This window comes from Triturus cristatus, chromosome 9 (genome assembly GCF_964204655.1).
Source record: "Triturus cristatus chromosome 9, aTriCri1.1, whole genome shotgun sequence".
Lineage (NCBI taxonomy): Eukaryota > Metazoa > Chordata > Amphibia > Caudata > Salamandridae > Triturus > Triturus cristatus.
The window spans coordinates 864,593,066-864,610,882 of record NC_140592.1 but is presented as its reverse complement, the minus strand read 5'-3'; the positions used below and the strand labels follow the sequence as shown (position 1 = coordinate 864,610,882).

Genomic DNA, 17,817 nt, shown 5'->3' with positions numbered 1-17,817 from the left:
CCGCTTGTACATGTCTATAGGTGTGCACATTGTAGTAGCTGTACGCACTTGCATGGCTTGTAAAATTAAGACACTCGGCTGTGGCTAGTACTCTATGCTTGAATGCATGGCTCATTAGCAGTTCGTACACATGCATTCTGTATGTACATGCACTTTTAGAACAGTCTGTGCATGCGCTGTTTACAGGCGTAGGTGGTGCGAGGCAAGTTCCACACGCTAAAGGTGCTGTAATAGACCCTAAAGGTCGGTCTCATCGTGACAGAGTGCAGTGTGCGTGCATTTGGGGGCCATAGCAATCAGTGCGAGACACACCGCGCTATGAACAGCGCCTGCAGCCAGGAAGATGCCATATATATTGAATTAATTTCGCAAAGTGATCCGTTACGGCTGTTAAAATTTACAATAGACATCAATCAAAAACACTTATATTAAAAGTTCAATTTGGGCATGCAGCTCAGGTTCAGAATAATTGTATTCATCATTAACAGTGTGGAAACGCAGCGCTTAAAACCTTCAAAATGCGCCGAGGTAAGCCTATGCGGGAGGAGGGAACACAGAGCAGTGCGCCCAGTGGGAGGCTCAGGCACCAGGAGTTTGAATTACACAAACCGAGGATGCAGCGTTAGCACCTGCCGAGCCTTGCCTTTTGCTCACGGGAGGAGCTAACCACGCCATCTACGATGTTCGCCAGTTATTTTGCCGTCACTCACCTCCCAGCGAACGTCCGGAGAGAACACAGCTTCCCCAACAACAGTGCCCTGACAGCAGAGCCTCTCCTGTGTCTCAGGCTTCGTAACCAATCACAGCGGGCTTTCGTGGTCTCCGCCAATCAAGTAAATAGTCGACATCCTCGCGCACAGCTCGGATTGGTTCCGATCACTACAAGCTATGTACAACTGGTAACACTTGAACCAAAGGTCAGTCAACCAAGCAGATCCCTGTCTTGTTTCGTATTGGGACTGTGTCTGAGATAGAAACAAAAGAGGGACAACTTGCACATATCCCATTTCTATTGAAAGAGCGGCCATGTTTTAAGGGAACTTTATTAGACAATGTTTATCTATAGACACAAAACTCCGTACAGGACTATAGAAAACCGAAAGTATGCTTATTCTCTTTTCAACATTTAAATGTGGATCTTTTAATTTAGTATCGGTTAGATTAAAAAAAAAATGCTTCGCAAGGGTCTCTTCAAAGAGCGAAGAAAAAGTGATGGTAGAAGAAGAAACTCTCAACTAATATATATTTCAAAAGTTAGGAAATGGTGCCCCTTTGGTATGGTTGCCTTGGTTCCAATAGGACGGGGGAATTGGAGCAGTCACGCCGATTTGATAGTCCTATTTTGGTCTCCATGCTGACTTCTATCGGTTTGTGTTCAATTTAGTTTCTGCTTTGACACATCCCCTCTCCATAGTTCGGGTATATCTACGAACAGTTTGCTCCTTGTTTGTATGGCGGTGTGCAATCAGCTGGCAGAAGGAATATTGCCATATTCCGATCAACTGTGGCACAAACTTACTTGTTGACCTTAGTTAACTGTTCAAAAGAAGCACAAATTCGTCACCTGTTTTTCAATTGGCTAGACCCCTGGGGTCGTCATATCTTAAAGTCGATAGAGGTAAGTAAACGTTCTGTGAATATTACGTTATGTAGGGATTATTTAGTGAGTGGGGAGAAAACGCCGCCGCCTTTCTCCGAGGCGAAGCAGAAATGCCTCGGAGAAACGCAGCGGCGGTTTCGGATTCGGGGGCGTGTTTTCTTTTCTCTCCTCTTGCCATTGGCTGGAGGAGAGAAAAACACGCCCAGCTAAAAGCAACGAAAAAACACGCCCCCGAATCCGAAAAGGACAGGGCCTGTTTTGCGAGACAAGCCTCTTCTCCAATGGCTGGCCAGCATTTAAGAGGCCAGCCAATGGAGAAGAGGAGAGAAGAGGGGCGGGTTCAAGCCCCTCTTCTCCAAGTCATTAAATCTCGCGAGCGAGACTGCGCAAGCGCAGCCTTCGCTAGCCGAGACCTAAAATGGATACTAAAACATGTTTTCCCAGTGCAACTTTCCTTAGGAAATTTAGACACCGCTACAGCCAAAATGGCTAAACAGACTTACACCAAGTAATGCAGAGAGCTAGATACTGTTCTAGAAAGCATGTTTTTGTGATGTGGTGGAAAACTGTTCAGTAGTTTAACATGTATGTTCATATCCTGCCAGAAAGAATCCTTGGCTCCCACAGATGTAAATGTAAGAGCTGATTATCTGTCACCACATCATCAAAGATGTGGCAGGAGCCATTTTAGGACACAGGATGTCTGGTGACAAAAACATATTTTTTTTAGCTGTAACGTGGATCCCTGAATCCACAGAGGATCTGCGTATCAGAAGTGCTAGTTTAAATTTAAAAAAAAAAAAAAGGCAGGCTCTGCTCCTTTTTAATTTTAAGCCACACCCCTCCCATCCCCGGGTGGGCCGGGGCCTGTCGAATAGATTTTTAAAGGGAATGGTGGGTTGTGCCGACCCCCTCCTGAACCACTTTTAGGTTCCTGGGACCCCAAGCCCTGGGGCTGCTTTCATTTAAATGAGGGAGGGGGCGGGTGGCCTACCACCCCAAGTGATTTTTGAAGACCCCTGGGGACCACCATCTACCAGGACAGATTGCTTTTTTAGGGGAGTAGGCACGCAGCCCCCCTCCTCAAGATATTTTTAGGGCCTGGGTACTCCTTCCTCAGGGTCAATTGCTTTTTATAGGGGAGGGGGGGTCTGTGACCCAGCTCCCTCAGCAATATTTAGGCCCCAGGGACCAAAAACCCTGTGGCCCAATGGCATTCAGGATCCAGGGGACCCCATCTTCAGGACACAGTGCTGTTCCAAGGAGAGTCCAGGAAGGGAGTACAAATATAATTCCCTGACCCCACTTTCCCACACAATCTTGCTCCAGCCCAGGAAAAGAGAAAAAAACTGCTCCCGTCAAGGGGGAGCAAAGCAATATATCTGATCCCACCACAACGAGGATGGGTGCTGGCCTGGGAGCCAGCAGGGTATAGGAGCTCCCAACATTACAAAAGAGTGTGGCATCCATGGTTAAAAATAATACATGGCTTGCTCATGCCAGGCTGCTGGCTGGAGAGTCAGAATTGGCCGTGTGGGCCTTAGGGTTCCCCCCATGGCCCCCAGCATTAAAAACAAGGCATGGGTGCCTCAGATGAGCACTGGAGGACCCATTTTTAAATAAATAAAAAAAGGAATGGTCAGGTTCTGCAAGGGTGCAGGCTAGGGAGCCGGTAGAAGCCGCAGGGGCCTCGGGCCTCTCTCAGTGACTCTCAACACAGTTTGTGTATCGGGTACCCCGGGTGGACACCGGGGTATACTCAGTAACATAATCACCGGCTCCCGCTGATACCTACTATGCCTGCTAGCTGGAGAGCAGGCAGGGGGGCACGAGGACCTCAGGGCTCCCCCAGAGGTCCTCCTCATTGGGCATGTTGTGGGTATCCCATTTGGGCACCGGGACACCCCCCAAAATTAATTTTTAAAGAATAAATGATAAACTAGGGGTAGGAGCCGCTCATTTATTATTTATTGCTCAGAGAAAGGAGCGCCACATAATGCCCGCGAGGGATTTTTATATAAATATTTGGATTCTGGTGTGTTAGAAATGGGGGCCTCCAAGTGGCAGCGGCTGGCGCCGGTGTCAAATAGTGACCCTTCTTCCTAAGTCCTAATTCAGAGTAAGGGGGCTACACCATTTGATAACCCCTGCTCAACCCTGTGGTAACGTAGCACGAGCAGACAGGCCCATCTCAGACGCAGTGTGTGAAGCATTTATGACCATACACAATAACGCTAGAAAGACGCTACAAAACGGACACCACAAGCAAGTATAGAAAAATAGTTATCTTTATGTAGGTTAAGCACGAAACGGAGAAATGCTCAAAGAACCACAATGCACATAATTACAAATTCATTCAGGGCGATGGAAGCACTCGTGCGTGCGGGTGGAACGGGCTTTGTTCGAGATCGGGGCCGAGGCGGCCCGGTTTTGCACAAGGGGGGCACAGCGCACAGCTTCACGGGAAAGGTGCGGGATGACAGGCGGACTCTCAGCGGCCACAGCTCCACATCTGCAGCAGTCTGCGGTGTGCACTCACACTAATCCTAGGACGGGGTTAGAAGGCGGCGCCCAGCGGCACACACAGAAGATGGCAAGGTTTGTGACGTAGGGGCTAGCGTGGGCGCTCAAAGGCACAGCTCTTCAGCTGCAGCGGCCAGCAATAGCTTCTGTAGTAAAACAAGGGTGGGCACTCAGCGGCACAGCTCCTCAGCAGCGGCGGCCCAAAATAGCGATAGTACTGATTCTCATAGTATCCTCGTGGTAGGACCAATGCGGGCACTCGGCGGCACAACTCTTCAGCGGCAGCGGCCCACACTAGCGACAGCAATAGTTTCCGTGGCAAGGCCAAGGCGGGTACTCAGCGGCACAGCTTCTCAGCTGCAGTGGCCCACAATGGCGATAGCAATGGTTTTCGTAGCAAGGTAGAAGCAGGCACTCAGCGGCACAGCTCCCCAGCTGCAGCGGTCCACAACGGCGATAGCAATAGTTTTCGTAGCAAATCTAATGCGGGCACTCAGCGGCACAGCTCCTCAGCTGCAGCGGCCCACAATGGCGATAGCAATAGTTTTCGTAGCAAGTCAAATGCGGGCACTCAGCGGCACAGCTCCTCAGCTGCAGCGGCCCACAATGGCGATAGCAATAGTTTTCGTAGCATGTAAAATGCGGGCACTCAGGGGCACAGCTCCTCAGCTGCAGCGGCCCGCAATGGCGATAGCAATAGTTTCTGTAGCAAGTCAAATGCGGCGTTCCCCACAGTAGAACTAGAGACCCTGGATTTCTCGACAGAGGCCTCACCTGCAAGTAGGATTCCCTTCAAGAGGAATCCGGGCTGCTAACGAATGAAGTCTAATGTCCCTGAGACTTCGGCAGGAGGCAAGCTCAAATCAGGCCCTTGGGTAGTTGCTTCAGTAGATGGATGAAAGTTTCAAAGTCCTTTCGCTCTTGTTACGGGGACAGAGGTTCGTCTTTGCATCCCGAAGTTACACACCACGAAGGGGTTTCAGCTCAGATCTTCATACCCCAAGTCTTTGTTCTTGAGAAAGTCACAAATCACTTGACCCGGCCAGAACCAGTTTGGTGTCGACTTTGGTCACTTTATTTACGAGGCGGCATCCTCCCTTTCAGAGAGAGGGGGCCCACCATCAGACGCTCAGTGGGAGGTGGAGCCATCATTCACCTTGCCAGGCACAGCCCTGCTCAGATCAAAGGGGTCACCCCTCCCCATACTTCAACAGCAGATTCCTTCATTCGACCCAGGTCGGCTTCAGCCTGCCCTGGCCCTCTAAACCAGATGGCCAATACACATACCAAGAAAACACACAGGAAGGTTTAGACAAAAAGATACCTGCTTTCCAAAAGCGGTAGTTGCACACTCAGAATATAAAGACAATCACCACTACCAGATGCACATTAATATTTGAAGCTCAAGCATACCAAATTCGACTTTCCTAACATGTTCCTTGGCACTACTAAGACTATACTAGTTCATACAGTGAATTTATAAATAAGGAGCATTCGCACTGTGACAATGAATGGCAGTGGCACAGCGCCCAGAGCGTCTAACGCCAGCAACCACGAAGGAGACAAAAAGTGACAAAAAATACAAGGGAGACCTACGTCAATGGTGCCAGGTCTAACATGGTGGTATCCCTAGGAGGGGCAGGGGCACCACCAAGCATATTTTTAATGTTGTGGAGGGCTGTTCAACTGGAGTGCAGGGCACCCTTGTGGTGTAGTTGGTTAAATGGCTGCACTTTGTGGCCTGAAAAATGTTTTTAAAAGGCATGTTCAATTTTTTTTTTTTAAAGCTTTATTTCAACTATGTTGTGCCAATCGCTACTATTAAACATTGCAACGTGTGGATTTATAAAATATACATTTTATTAGTTATTGGAGACTTTTTGATGAAACCAATAGGTTTGCTTATTTTTTGATAATCAATTTTATTGACATTTTCAAAACCTAAAACAAAAAAGGGCAGACAAGGAATACACAATACAGCTAAAATCATCACCATCAGACAATAGGAGGCACAAGCCAGGGAAATCATCCATAAGCACAATGTGTCCTGTAGAGGGAAAAGGTAGTCCTATGAAGGAGAAGTTGAGACAAACTTCAAAACAGTAAATTTAAAAACTTGCCCCATATCTTCTCAAACTTTTCAGGGCACCCCCTGGCCTGAAAGAGGGGTTCCTCCTGGGCCGCGCACCAATCCACCCCTCTGCGCCATTTACGAACAGTAGGAGGCTTTGCTTGGGACCGAGCAGCTGCGATATCCCGCTTGGCAACTGCCACCGCCGTACCCAAGAAGCGTTTGTCGGCTCGACAGCCATCCAATCCATCAAAGACTCCTAAAAGGAGGCGTAGGGGGTCGTGGGGGACCTGCCAACCCAGTGTTTGTGTAAGTTCAGATTCTACACCCGCCCAGAAGAAGTCAAGACCGGGACATTGCCAGACCATGTGGTAGAAATCGGCTGGGATATGGCCACACCGGGTACAGTCAGGTAGGGTACGCAAGCACGCTTTATGTAGGCGTACCGGAGTCAGATATGCTGTGTGGCGGTAATAGAGTTGGATAAGGTGCAATTTGGAGGAGGTGGTTAGAGTTTTGGGTTCTCGCCAGTCTGCTTCCTCTAGGGGGCCCACCCATCCCTCCCATCGTGTTCGCAGCGCATCTAAGGTGGAAGGGCTGTTGTTCACCAGCGAACGAAAGATCCGTGACACTCCCCCTTTCCCAAGTTACCCATCATGACCTGCGCCTCAAGTGGGTTGAATTCGGGAAGTGAGGTACCGGGGGAAACCTGTGCAAGGAGGGCGTGGTGGAGTTGCAAGTATTTGTAACACTGTGTCGGGTAGAGGGAGTGACGTTGCTGCAGATCCGAGAAGGCCCGGATGTGGTCCCCAACCCAGACGTCCCCATGAAGTGTAATCCCAATCCGGTCCCACTGGCGAAACCCACTGAGGGTTGATACCTCCGGCAGTCAGATCCCGTGCCACAGGGGGGTATGTTGGTTGAGTTTTTTGTCCCAGTGTGTGTAGCGCAGGGCCGAGCGCCATGCCGTTAGGACCGCCCTGGTGATGGGTGGAATAGTCTGTGGGATAGGGGAGCCGTATAGGTAGGCCTGCAGCTGAGGGAAGTCCATGGTCCTGAGCTTGATCTGGTAAGCCGGGTCAGCCCAGCCCCCAGCAAACCAATCGTGAATGACGATAAGCCGGGTAGCAAGGTAGTAGAGGTGGAGGTTGGTCATTCCCATACCTCCATCAAAGGGAGGTATCCAGCAGCGGGCCAGGGCCATGCGTGTTCTGCCATTCCCCCACAGGAACTTTGAAATCACCTCATCGAACTCACGAAACCAACTACCTGGGAGATGAAAGGTAATGTTCTGTAAAATTTATAAAAAACGGGGAAGGATCATCATTTTAAAAAGTGCTCCTCTACCAAGAGGGTTAAGCTGGAGGTACTGCCAACGTTTGAGATCGGATTTGGCTTTTGTAACCAGTAGGGTAAGATTGAGAGCCCATTCTAGTTCAGGGAGCAGGGTAATCCAAATCCCCAAGTATTTAAATGAGTGCCTCCGCAGAGGGATTGTAGACTTCCAATCAAAGCAGGACCGCGAGGGGTGAAGGGAGACCAAAGTGGATTTTGCAGGGTTGAGTCGCAGGCCCAAGACATCTTCGAAGGACCGGAGCACCTCCAGACAGCACGGGCCGGAGTTTTCCGGATCGGCTAAGAAAAGCAGAACGTCATCTGCATACAAGGCAACTTTGTCGGTCTGCTGGGAACCCCAAGACCACCCTTGAATCTGGGGATCAGTGCGTATGAGGCATGCCAACGGCTCCATCGCCAGTGCGAATAAAAGTAGTGAAAGGGGGCAGCCTTGGCGGGTGTCTCTTCGGATGGGGAACGCCTCAGAAAGGGCACCATTAATCAGGACTCTTGCCTGAGGGTTTGAGTACAAGACATGAATGAAGCTCCGAAAGCGGGTGCCGAAGCCCATCTCGGTCAGAACATCCCCTAAGTAGGACCAGTCTACTGTATCGAAGGCCTTCTCAAAGTCTATTAGCAGCAGGGCTAAGAACGGGGTTAGTCAGTGGCGATGGGCTAGGGCCAAATGGAGGCAGCGTATGCAGTGTCGGGTGCCACATGCAGGCATAAAGCCGCACTGGTCGGGGTGGATCAAGTCGTGTAGCAAGGGGCGAAGATGTTGGGCTAGGACTGTAGCGAAAATTTTAATTTCGATGTTAATAAGGGAGATTGGGCGATAATCCACACAAGAGAGGGAGGGTGGTTGAGTCTTTGGAATGACCACGATGGTGGCCATGTCAGTCTCGGGAGGAAGGACCCCACCTTGATCTTGTGTTAGAAGAGATCAGTGAGATGGGGGAATCCATCTGGCCCTGGCGTCTTCCCGGAGTGTAATAAGGAAATGGCACCTTGGATCTCCTCCGGAGTGAAGGGACGGTCAAGGTCTGCCGAGTCAGACTGGGAAAGGCAGGGAAGTCGGACGTCCGCATGAACCAGTACCATGGCCAAAGATGTCTCGGGGGGGTCGAGTCGAGTAGAGCTGGGCATAATACCCCCCGAAGGTCTGAGCTATGGCTGCAGAGGTACAGTGGTGGGTACCCGCGGCATCCCGGACTTCGGGGACAATCCTGTTAGCTCTAGGAAAGGAGACCAAGTTATGAAGCAGTTTACGGTTTTTGTCTCCCCACCCTTAGACACGGGCCACAGAAGAGCGCAACAGCGTCTTGGCCGAGTCGAGGGAGATTTGGTGGATCTTCTTGCGAAGCAGTGCAAGTTGTCTGTCTGAGTGGGCATCTGCCGCAGCGCCAGGCGCGGCCTGCGCTTCGAGCTGAGTCAGGCGGGCTGTCTGCTCCGCCCGCTTCGAATGGACTAGACCTCTGGCCACCCCACGTATGGTGGCCTTGCCGGCCTCCCACAGCGTGCCGACGGAGGGGACTGAACCTGTGTTAGCCAAGAAATAGTTTCTCAACTCTAGCTCGAGCGTGTCCTTAGTCTCTGCGTCCTGCAGAAACCAGGCGTTAAACCGCCAGACCGGGCATGGCCCCTCGGAGGAGGCACCAAAGCGGAGAGAAATAGTGGAGTGGTCTGAAATTCCTCGTGGAAAGATGGAAACTCCGGAAATCAGTTGGTGGCGGGGAGAAGAAGCAAATCAATACGAGAGTGGGTATGGTGAGCTGCGGAGGTATGAGTATACTGTGTCTCCCGGAGGTGCCATAGCCTCCTGGCGTCGCAGAGCCCGAGAGCAGATGACCAGACCGAGAGTCGTTTTGAACAGGTGAGGCGTGAGGAGGAGGGGGCCCCTGGGGCATCCAGGGCTGGCTGCAGTACCGCGTTAAAGTCCCTGCCGATTATGGTATGGCCGTGGTGCAGGGCGGTGATCACCTCTGTTAGGCATTGGAGGGTGGAGGAAAGCGTGGAAGGGGGAATGTAGATTGAGAGGAAATTAAAGACCTTTCCCTCGAGCCTGCCAGAGAGGGATATGTAATGTCCCTGCGTATCAGTCGAGACATGGAGAGGTGTGAAGGGGAGCTCGCGCCGGATCAATATAGCCACTCCTCGGGAGCCCCGCGCGAAGCCCGAGTGCCAAACCCTGTCGAACCCATATCGGGCAAGGAAGGAGCACTGGGTTCCCAGGAGGTGTGTCTCTTGCAGGAGGATGACGTCTGGGGACTGACAATGAGCGCTCCTAAGGACGGCAGTGCGTTTAATGCGGTCTAGCAATCCATTGACGTTCCAGGACTGGACCTGGAGGGACCTACCATGCTAATGCATCTGGGGATTGGCGTGAGGGAGGTGCAAAGGGCCAGAGGAGATCCAGGCCCCAAGTAATAGGACGTAGCCTGGCCATGAGAAAAGGACGGGGCTGATGTCTGGCTGTGTAGCTCCTGCCGAAGAAGATGGTGCGAGTGTGAAATGGGCTGTCGTGAAAAATTAAAAACAACAAAAATAAGGCTGCATACAATGACTCAAACGGAGTCAAATTAAAAAGATGGAGAGCAACGCCCCCTCCTTTGAAAAGCCCCCAACACCCCCCACCCTATACTTCCAAACCCAAAGCATCTGTCGCCCCAAACTAGAAACAAGAAGCTATCCTAAAACTGAGGTTTGCTTATTTATGTTGATGTGCTGACCCCTTGATATACCCAATAGGCCCGCAGCATTTTGTATTTTGGTATTCTGACTCTATGACAAAGCCAGTAGGTCTGCCTTACTTTAAATGTTTACATTACATAGTCAGTTGTGCATGGCAGCGAGCAGATGGGCGCCCAATTACATGTTGGTCATGGTGATGGAAATCTTACTCTACGCTTAAAATAACTGCAATTCACTGGAACAACCAAAGGATACACCGTTTTAAATTAACTAAACCACTGAAACCAGTTATTCCACCAGTTATAGTTATCTCAAGTAACTATAACTTGTGCACTAAAGTAACTGCAACTCCGCCCCTGCCTTGCACAGTGGTGTTCCAGTGACGTTATCAATTATGTTCTAAAACATGTCATGAGTTAGGAAATATGGGAAGTAATAAGCAGTGCATGACGAGTGCGTGATGTTGGGTTGCCGTTTAAAAAACTATATTGTTCGATTAGTTAAAATCTTTACAATAAGAAACACTCTGATAAGAAGTTACAAAAATAGATTCGGTAATACAAAAGTTAAAATGTTGGGTTGGCCAGGCCCTGCATCTATCCCACTGCTGGTGGAGGTTGGGCACAGGGGCTAGCACTGAGATCGCACAACTAACTATGCAATGTTACAATATAAAGCATGTTAAATTAAGTTAGCAAACCTACTGACTTTGTCAAAGGATCAGAACACCAAAATACTAAAAGTGGGCTTAATTGCTTTATGAAGGGTCAGCATATCAAAATATATTAAGCACACCTATTGTCTTTAGCAAAAAATCAAGAAATATTATAATCAAATATATATTTGATTAATTCACATAGTGCAATGTTTATTAAAAGTGATCATAAAAAGAGTTTAGTCAAGTTGTCTGAAGAAAAAATATGAGTCTTTTAAAATAAAAATTCAAGCTACAAAGTGCAGCATAGAACCATCCAGAAGAAGGTGCTGGGCTCTAGCTGAAGAGCATACCGCTCCAGCTCAGAGTGCTTAAAAAATACGGTAAACTCTCCTGGGGTCATGGATTTAATGACCCCGGAAACTTACCTCAATTTTTATGTTGCTAGGCGGTTGCTGTACTCCCTGGAGCCCCCCTACAACATTAACAAAAATTCTAGTTGGTGCCCCTGCCACTTTTATGGGGTGCAGCAGGAGCCAGCATTGCTCCCACCCTGCGGAAGCTGCTTTTCCATTGCTCCCGCAGGGCGGGAGGAATTCTGTGTTTCTCTGCCCACAACAGAGTGGGCAGGGAAACTTAAGTGCTCCTACTTGGTGGGAGCAGTTTCTGCTCCTGCTGGGTGGGAGCACATAACAGTTTCCTCCCTGCACTCTCATGGGCAGGAAAACAACGCAATCCCAGGGGTTGAGGGTCCCCTGAACACTTTCGTGGAGCCAGCTCCAGGAGATGGGGTCTCTAGGGCCATAGTATGGTTCGAAGGGGAGGCTGCACGCCGCTCCTCCCTTAATTATGCTTATGGCTCCCTGGGGATGGGGTTACCGGGGCCAATATTGGCACAGGGGTGGGGTCACAGGGTTGTATGGAACTAAGCTGATCCTTGTGTAAAGACAGCTGTCAGAGGGTATGTTTTACCAATTCAAGATTATTTTCACCACAAAAAGAACTGATGCTTTACAAATGTGATACTCCCTGTAGCAGGTTTTTATAGGAACCTGTAATAATGAATTCATAATAGTCAAATACAGGCTCTTTCCTTATCTACGGTCCTATGAAAATCACAGATCAAGGCCTCCTACAGATATGTTGTCCAAGAAGAATGTATTACAACTGGACAAAACAATATACAGGTAGAACATATTGCTATTCTAAAGGGGTGTGGTAACTACTGCAATAGGAACTGTATCATTTTGTATAGTTCTGGCACTAGATCGCAGTCCACTGTCAAATCCTAGGAGCCAATGGAGCTAGCAAAAAGGGAGGCAGATCCAAATAAAGTTCATGGAAAATCATACAAAAGCATTAGAGTCAAGGGCTTCCAAGAATTCCATGTGCATACAGATTTAGCAAATCTGATTAATAGGACCTGACTCCGTCCAGAAGCAGTACTAAATTCCCAGTTTGTGCCCCAGACTTTATAGGGATTAATTGGATGAAGGAGAAGATTTACTTTACAATTGGTTGTCTTGTAGGGGAAAAATGTTTCTGCACGAAAAATGGGCTTTAATCAAAAGGATAACCAATATCACTTATTATTGGATTCACTTAATGTGATGGTTGGTCTATGAGAGTGATGGTGACATTTACGCACAACATCATCATCTCACCGACAGATAGATTACTAATCTTACTGCAGCCAGGACTGGGTTTGTTGCTCAGTGGAAATCACCAGAGGCACACTCACTGAACCTATAGCTGATGAAGATATCGAGCCGCAGCTTACAAATTCAAAGGACTGCTGCAAATGCAATTAGTCTTCAGCAGAGAGAACTTATTTATTATTTAACTGTCTCATTATTTCTTTTCTCGGTCCCAGATTTCTATGAAAATCAGTTATCCTCAGACCCTGGAAACTCATTCTAAATGCTCGGGGTTTGAGAGGGATAATACCAGAGTCAGTAAACACCAATTTCGGTGGCAGGTGTTGTTTTAACCAGACATGGTATTTCGTCCCCATGCCAGGTTCCTCAACTTGCATCAGCAAATGAATTGGTAATATGATATGTTCCCTGTACCAAGCTGCAACCTTGGAATGTGTGCTATTTTCAATGTATAAATTAGAACAGGTTTTACCTGGTGAAACAAATGCAGGAGAAAACTGTGATATTACTGCATCAGTAGTAATCACGATTCAATCGCAAACTCCTGCTTGAGCACCAATCGGGAATATCAGCCCATTTGTAATGAAGGCATTGGTCAATTCATATTATTATTGTTCTAATTATTTTTCATTTCTGAGGTATGGGGTATCTTCACATTTGACAAACCTCAGCTGACAAAACATTGATGGTCAGAAAAAGAAAGACCTTAAAAATGTGCATGAAACACTTCTTAGGTCCAACAGTGAAATGCCTAAACTTGAGGCCTTAGACTCATACCTTTTCTGATTAAGAGCAGAATGACTGTTTTATCATATCTGCGCAACTATACTTGAATTATATGGCTGATATTCATTTGTGTAATGTTCCAAGTATTCACTTAGTTGTAATCAGGTTGACTTTTTTCTTCAAATCTTTAATCTGCCTCTCACAATTCCACAATGGTTAAAATCCCTTTCACCTGCTTTGCCTTTTTTGCATGGCCAAAATGCATGATCTGTAATTACAGCAGAAGATGTGCTAACATAACATTGTGCTTTGTTTAGCTATATGTTTATTGGCTACCGGAGAAAATCAATAGTATTTATTTAGAAAGAAAAGTTATATGGTAAATGAAGTTTCACAGAGATGTTTAAGTAACAACTTCTGAAGCACTTAATAGTATCTACCCAACCAAGGAGAGCCTCTTCTATGAGTAGTCTAAATCGACAATGAGGAATACATTGAAAATGTCTTCATGCTAAGCATACATAAATGTTCTTGTTAAACAATGTGTTGCTATAAGGGATTTTTGATCTTTTGTAATAATGCATGTTACAAAAATAGTCCTGTTTTTAACAAAGAGTAAGACACAGATATGAGGGTTAGTCAAAGTGCTACAGAGCTCTGTGCTCACATAATAATTCATGAGTCTCTCTTCATAACTGTCTGAAAAACGTATAATTTATTTAGACAATTTGTTTGAAAATTGTTCTGTTTAATGTACTAAGTGCCCCATTTTTTTATTATTTCATTGAAAGAAATGACACATTCAAGGTACCCGGGATGAGTTGAAATATTTAGCTAGTGCCCATATGGAACTTTCAGGAACAACCTCTAACTTTTTGACCAAATTCTTTGAGAATTGAGGAGTAGAATGCTGTATTTCTGCTTGCTATGCAGAGTTTTATTTCAGACTCCAAAGTCACCATGTGCTCATTTTAAATGTTACTCTTTGCTAGTTTACATTTTGAAGGTCAGAGTGTAGTGATTAGGCTGACCCGAAACTTCAACACCTGCAGTGGAGGAGAAAGCAGAGGAGGCAATACTCCTTTGTGTGATATTGTGAAGGTCACAGTGGGAGAAGGAGATAGCATTGTATTATTATGTGAGATGGAGGCTGACACCAAGTACTGAGAGAACACTGGGGTTCAATTGGTCATCTCCTGGGGGGAACCTGAAGATTGTGTAATTTGGACGAAATTCTATGCTTTACCTGTGTGAAGCTTGTTTTTAGTTAGATCACTTGCCCCTGTCCACCCTTGCAGGTGGATTCCCTGTCTCATCTCCTGAGACGAATACTCCTTAGTTTTCTAGTCGCAGAGATACTCTCGAGAGCAAGTACCTTTCTCCTTGTTCGAATTGGAACCTTTATCTGGTTCGTCTTTCAATGCTATTTTGATTGACAACAGCTGCTTTTGGATTTCCCTGACCTGCCCACAATCTTAGCTTGTAATTAGGGAGGGACTTCATAAAAATGAGTCTTTGCTTCGGTTTGCACATGTTGACTTCAATATAATGAAATGTTTGCATCACTAATTGAACTGCTTGGAACATATTCATGCATGCTGTGTCCAGGTGAACATCGATTTTACTTAATAGATTTGATTGGAGATGTAACTTTACTAATTTAATAATACACCATCATAGTTTTGCAAACTACTCCTGTCTGTCGTTATTGTGGGGCCAATCTGCTTCACTGTCAACGCACTACTAAAGGATTTGAGGTTCCAGCCTCAGTTTGATATAAAGACCCTCTGGGTGAAAATAGCAGAGTTTCGAGATTGCGCCAAGATTACTGCAGGGCAAGGACCATCCTTATCTTACCTCGTAATGCATATCTCCAGCTTCCACTCTCTGATCCGCTCTCTTTCTTACACTATCTCGCTCCAGCATCTCCAGCTATCCCTATGCCTCGCTCTCTCCCTTTCTCACACCTCTCTCCATATGTTAGTACTTTCAGTTCTCTTTGTTATGCAAGAGTGTTTGTTACACTGTCAGAGGCTTCCCTCTGTATTGTTCCTCTGGTTTGTAAACTGCCCACATTGCTTGTGCAGCCACTTAACTACCATCTCAGCACTAATACAATCCTGCACGTCCCAACTACTTCCAAAATAATCAAGCGACCATCAATTCATGTAATGCATATAACTACAACTACCAGCATGTTACAAACCTTAGGATCACTGTAAACGTGTTTTCACTATGTTGTATCCGAGCTAATCTCATTAGAAATCAGAATATGAATTAATTAGACTGGAAATTGTTGTGGCACTGTGAAATGTCCCGCTGTAAAGTGCCGCTCTATGAGTCTAGTGGAAGTGGAGGACCCCTTTCAAAGTAGGGATAACTAAATCTCAACAGCGTGTTTGCCATGGTCAGATTTAACACTTTGATTGTTCAGGGACCACCTCTAAGCGAAAAAGTGTGCAAAGGAAGTGGGCGAGCTTTGATGAGCAGGGACAGCCTGACTGGATTATAAGAAGAATACAAGTCAGGGTCTGGTATATGGGGGGTTGGGGGACACACACACACACACACATACACCACACAGCAAGGACCAAAGCGCTTCAAAGGGAATATTTTTATGCAGCAGAGGAATCTCGAACATGGGTGTGGTACACAGGACCATATTTAGGTTGTGGGTGGGTCCAAATTACATAACATGGTAACAAATAATCCGAGGCATAGTGGAGGAACCTGAGAATGATCTGCCAAGAACGCTTTTTTTGTCTTTACTACTGAAACTGGAATGTTTCACAGGTGGTGTTGGAGTTTATGCGTTTTGTATGGTGTGTCGTATGCAGTGACCTTTTGCACAATGGCCACTTCACAGCTCTGATTCCACTATTGCTCGTTGGTGGGGAATGAGTTCTGTGGAGTTCTTAGATGGAACAGAGCCCAGTACGTCTAGAGAGGCATTTGCCCACATACGGCCCTATCCCTCAGTGAGAATGGCTGGGTCTGGAAAGGTGTATTGGTATCAACGTTTCGCTGCCTATCAGGTAGAAAGGGTGGTGGTCAGATGTCGCCCTGTCTCTGGGTTGATCATGATGGAGGTCTGAGAGAAACACACTGAGCACCTCACATTGATAGGTCTTGCTTCAGACTGGTACTGTTTGCTAGTCTAGAAGACAGCCAACAGCAGCACCTCAAGCTACAGTACTGCCTCAGGGCTGCAATCCAATTCCGAGTGAAAGTACACCAACACCTTGCTCCATCACCGATTGAGAGCCAGTCACTATAAACAGCCAGCAGTTTTGAAAAAAAGGTTAGTTACCGTTACAAAATATTCCCCACAGTTTGTGGAGGTTTCGGAGCCGAGCTGAATTTGCAACCCTTTTCAAAGGAAAAACACGGGCAATGTGCGCAAACTTTGGGTTTCCCGAAAGGCCAGGAGCTGCTGTTGGAATAACAGTTTGTACAGTCATACTTTGTTTTCATTTTCACATAGCAATTCTTTAAAAGTTTTTTAGTGAGTTTTTTTGTGCATTTGCATAAATCAGGCCTGCAGATGCAGAGGTCGTATTTGCAATAGAATAATTCTGTTTTTTGGAACTGCCCCGTACTCTTTAAGTCTGCAGAAGACTACACAAGGCTTCAAATTAAGCTGAGAGTATGTGGGTGTAATTAAATTAAGATATGATGCAAATCTCAAGAATGAAGTTTTCATTGCGAGAGAATCTTAGATTGGCTGTTATTAGAAATGGCAGGATCCTGTTTTATCAGTGAATGTTCACCTGAATACGATAGAACTTGTTGCAACTTGTTGCAACAGCTGACAATGGCCGAGGGTGTTTGCTTTCTGTAAGGGATTTTTGGCCAGATGTACTAAGAATTGTACAGTCCCAAAAGGTCCAATTTGTCATTTGCGACTGGAAATATGGTTTTTCAGCTGTATTAACCCCATTTTAGGAATCAAAAAAGGTTTGTCAACTGCTAAAACGGGAGGGTAAATGGATACCGATTGAGTATCTGGCAGGGACATGTTGCAAGTATCTCTTCCAAATACCAAACGGATAAACTATGTATCAATGTTTTGCAACTGAAATTCGGTCGCAAAATGTTGAAATACAGAAACCTCAAAGTAGTTGGTAAACCATTCGCACAACGGAAGGAGTCTCCTTGGCACTCCTTTCAATTTGTAATAAAAAAAAATAAAGCTTGTTGTGGAATAGGCAGTGTCTGCCAGCTCTCTAACAAACAAACAAAAACTTTTCTTCTTTAACATTACCCTGTTTCCTTTAGGGAAAACAGGCTGCATTTAAACAACTAAAAAACTTTATTTTAATTAAAAGTGATCACAGACCTGATGTTCTGCTGACTCCCGTAGGCCTCCATCCCTCTGATGGCTTCCAATTATAACGAGTCGCAATTTGCAACCTACCTCATAATTATTCATGAGGTGGGTCGGTTCTTAAAATTCATTACTGATTGCAAACACACTAGTTGCAATTTGCAACCAGTAATTTCCAACCAGTTTTTGTACATCTGGCCTTTGGTTACTGCGCAGGTAGGACTGGATTCA

The 17,817-nt window shown here is 46.5% G+C and overlaps 1 protein-coding gene across 1 annotated transcript in view; it reads right to left on the bottom strand.

The window, feature by feature from the left end:
- LOC146798978 (uncharacterized) overlaps nt 1-764 on the bottom strand; it is a 207,627-nt gene extending 206,863 nt beyond the window's left edge. The window contains exon 1 of the mRNA XM_085626353.1: nt 711-764. The gene's annotated coding sequence lies outside the window, so the exon portion shown is untranslated. The remainder of the gene's footprint in view (nt 1-710) is intronic.
- Nucleotides 765-17,817: the final 17,053 nt, after the last annotated feature.